Source organism: Arachis stenosperma, chromosome 4 (assembly GCF_014773155.1).
Source record: "Arachis stenosperma cultivar V10309 chromosome 4, arast.V10309.gnm1.PFL2, whole genome shotgun sequence".
NCBI lineage: Eukaryota > Viridiplantae > Streptophyta > Magnoliopsida > Fabales > Fabaceae > Arachis > Arachis stenosperma.
In genome coordinates this window covers 8,788,268-8,792,876 of record NC_080380.1, presented here as the reverse complement: position 1 = coordinate 8,792,876, position 4,609 = coordinate 8,788,268, and positions in this window count along the sequence as shown.

The window sequence follows — 4,609 nt, the reverse complement described above, 5'->3', positions numbered from 1 at the left end:
CACGAAATTGGCCATGAGTTCAGCATACCACCCTCAATCGGATGGACAAAGTGAAGTTTTAAACAAAGCTCTTGAGATGTATCTGCGTTGCTATTGCTTTGACAACCCCAAGCGTTGGTTTTCTATGCTGCCTTGGTCACAGTATTGGTATAACACAACTTTTCACAGTTCTATTAAAATGACTCCCTATAAGGCCCTCTATGGCAGAGATATCCCCTCTTTGGTTAAGTATGAAATTACTCCTAATGATGATCATTCATTGCAAGAGATGCTGCTAGAAAGGGATCAGTTGTTAGCTCAACTTAAGGTTAATATGACTCGTGCTCAACAGTCTATGAAGACTTTTGCAGATAGACATCGCAGACAGGGTGAATTAGAAGTAGGTGATTTGGTTTTGGGTAAACAACCTTACCGACAACACTCAGTTGCCTTAAGAAAAAATCAGAAGTTGGGAATGCGATATTTTGGTCCCTTCAAAATTGTCCACAAGGTAAGCCCTGTAGCTTACAAATTACAGTTACCTGATGAGGCTAAAATACATTATGTGTTTCATATTTCACTGCTCAAGAAGTTCAAGGGAGATGGCAAGCTTCCTTATCTTCCAATGCCTTTAAAGACTACTGAAGGAAGACCTGTTGTTTCCCCTACCAGAATTTTGGCTAAGAGGACTATTCTGCAAGGTGGTCGTGAGCTGCAAAAACTCTTAGTTCAATGGGAAAAAGCTGATGATGCTCCTTCTACTTGGGAGTTTGAAGAGGAATTCTAGGAGGCATACCCAACTTTCAACCTTGAGGACAAGGTTGCTGCTAATGGAGGAGGTAATGTCATGAGCAAATTAAGAAAAATGGAATTAGAGGCTGACCAAGCAATGAGGGGCAAACTTGGCACTGAACACCAGATAAATTCTGTTATGCAAAAGGGACACTTGGCAGAAAATGCGGTTGAGCAGCTAAGGAGAGGCAGCAGAAAGAAATGCTCTAATACTCGGCTGCGTGACTATGTTTGTTAGGCAACTTTTGGTAATTCAAATTCTCTCTCCCTCTGTCATCTCTGTACCTCCTCTGGCACATTCTTTCTTTCTTCCCTTTTCTGAATTTTCTAACCCTATCTTCCTCACTCATGTACAAATTGCACACGGTTGAAGGCACTGATTCGAGCATCATCACTTTCCTCTTTTATTTTTGCTCCTTACTTACTTATACTTACCTTTCATAGACTTTTATACTTAGTCTGCACTATTTCTTTGATTTTTATACCTGTTCTGCACTTATATATATATATATATATATATATATATATATATATCAAAATACAAAGAGGAAATTCTACCTCTTGCAACGTTCTTCATTATTTTATTACAAACTATAATATGATATGAGTGTCTATGTTATTAAATCACCCCCGTATAAATGTCACGATTTGGATTATTATTCTTAAGCATGAAAAGAATATATTATAAAATTTTCATCTTTTAAGAATAATGTCTTTAAATTTAATTTGATGTGATTCTGGATCTGACGGCAGCACAATTCAATGGCAAATTGGCAGACCTTTGAACTAGCATTCCTACATCATTGCTGACCAGAGTTTTAACCAATATTATCATTTACCAAATATTGTAGCAAACAATATTTCAAACCGAAAGATTGATTTAGAAGAAGCAATATTTAAATTTAAATATCAATCACACAATAATTTAACAACAACAGGACATAGATTTAAAATTTTAATTCCAGATTTTTCAACCATAGCAGATCCAACACTTCCGAAAGCAAATAATTATAATGCAGTTCCAAAAAATATGAACAAGAATGATGAGGAAGTTACAAATAAACCTAGTGCTATAACACATGGTGGAAGAAAAGAATATAATTTTAAAGATCTATTTTGTGTTTAAATTTTATTCTAGTAACATAGATCAAATTCAAATACCTAAATACGCTAATAAAAATCACTTTCTCCTTTGATGGTACGAAAACGCTATGCGTATCCACACCGAGACCAATCTTTAGTATGTGTGACCCCATAGGTTTAATACTAAGTAGGTAGTAAATTAGTCATACTAAATTTACTAATCAAGGTTAACATTTAGCATCACTTCTTAACGACCCGATAGTATGAAGTAATATATTTTTACCAAGAATTCGAGAAAATCAAAGTATAATTCCTTCTATCTTTCCAGGTTTTGGTTAACCCTCAGAGTATGGTTAATTTGTCAAATTTTAACTTGTTACCATTATTATAAGAAACTATGAATGATCTAAAAAAAATTCATTTTTTCATTCATTCGATCCTCTTGGTCAAGATTTTATTCATTTCAGACATTATAATTGTTCCAAACCCGATCTCCGGGTCTTTCCTCAGAATGGTCATTGAACCCGACAATCCCAAGATTGGGCCATTCTCATGGCTCAAAGATGGATCAATGACTTCCAATATCCTAACCTAACATTCAAATTCAAATACCTCCCTTATCTTAACCAGAAAAGATAAGATGATGACGGCTCAAACTAGCCCTAGAATCTCTAACCAACATTCGAATTCAAATACCTCAATTATCTTAGCCAGATAAGATAAGATAACTACCACTAGTTATATAAAGAGACCCAGTGGCCCCCTCAGGTACTCGCTCATTCCTCACACCTTATACCTCTTAGATTCATTCTGACTTGAGCGTTGGAGTGTCTTTGCAAGTACCCACCCCCATTGCTCCAGTCAGATAATCTGGCGTCCGCCTCGACTCGCAAGTCCCTGATCCACCTCACAACCCGTACCAGAGACTTTTTGTATATTGGTGCCGTCTGTGGAGACTGCAACGTCGTGACGACATGCCGGATAACCCCAAGAAGCAATCTCCAAGCCACCACCACAACTCATACACACGAAGCCTAACTCCCGAATATCAGGAGACCATCCCTCCCACTCCTGGGAAAATAACAAACTTTGTACATCGCCAACCAACCCCGCCCCCAACAACAACCAAAAGAAGACAACTGTCCACCCCCTAGAACCTAGGCCCCTGATGGCTTGAAAGAAAAGGCAATCCAAATAATCTAAGAACTGTGCCTCCGGGTGCAGGACCTTGAAGGTCGGGTTACGACCAAGGAATGATATCATGTAGAACACGGAAGCCATGCGACTTCTAGAACCCGATCTCACCGTGAAACCAGAAACAACAGGTCACCCGAACAGCGACACAGTAAGAGATACGACCGCAACATTTCTGGGACCTGGAACACCAACGTGAAGAAGATAACCGACGGTACCACCGGAAAACCAAGCGAGCAAGAAGCGAACATGTGATCATGGGAGCTACCCCTTTCACCGAAAGAATTATAAGAGCCAAGCTTCCAAAGGGCTTTGACAAGCCCACTGACATGAAATACGACGGGACCAAAGATCTCCAAGAACTCCTAACGGCCTTCGAGGCCAGGATGAACCTAAAAGGAGCTGTCAATGTGGTCTGGTGCAGGATCTTCCCGGTAACCTTAGCCGGCCTCGCAATCAAATAGTTCAATTCCCTCCTGAACGGCTCCAAAGCCAGCTTCCATGATATATCCAGAAAATTCATGGCACGGTTCACTACCAAAATCACTAAAGCTAAAAATCCCATTAGCTTGCTTGGAATCACCCAAAGATAAGACAAATCAACAAGAAAATACCTCAATAGGTTCAACGATGAGTGCTTGACAGTTGACGGACTCACAGTCTTTGTCTGACCAAAGGCCTCATGAATGAGGACTTCTGGAAATACCTTACCACCAAGGCAATCTAGACCATGCACGAAATTCAAAGCGTCGCAAGGGAATACATACATGATGAAGTGGTGAGTCAAGTCGTAGTCGCCAATAAATGACAGCTCGGCAATACAGTACCTCGTACTAACCCGCCACCAAGAGAGTCCCAGAAAGAACACTCCAAACCCAAAAACACCAACCGACCACCCCAAGTGGAAAAGTTCCTGAACTATACCCCCTACTCGCTCCCATCACTGAGATCTACTACCAAATAGCGGAACAAGGCATCCTCCCAAAAGCATGACAACTGAAGAACGAACTGGCGACAAGAGCCTGTACTGCGACTACCATCGAAGATATGGGCATAAAATCCAAGATTGCTTATACCTAAAAGACGCCTTTGAACAAGCCATCTAAGACGGCAAACTCTCCGAGTTCACCAAAATCATGTGAGAACCAAGGAGAAATGAAAGAGAAAGATCACCAGAACACAAAGGACGTAACTCGAGGACTATACGGCAGGCACCCCAAGAAAGTTTGGAAACTGACCCTACCATAATCGTAAACGTCATCACCGGAAAGGATGCATCGAAAAAGTCAAAATCAGCACTAAAAAAGATCTCAAAGTCCTAACCGCAAGAAACCAAGCACTAATCTCCTCGGTTCCAGCAGCGATCATATTTTTTTCCCGATGACTACCAACACGGCATCTCGGCGGAAGACGCCCCATTCGTCATCTCGGAAAAAGCTGGAACTGGACTTATGAAAAGAATACTGGTCGACACCGGAGCTGATTCTAACATCATCTTTATAGGAGCCTTCGATAAACTGAGCCTCCGAAACAAAAATTTGCAAACCCGCCATAATAGGGT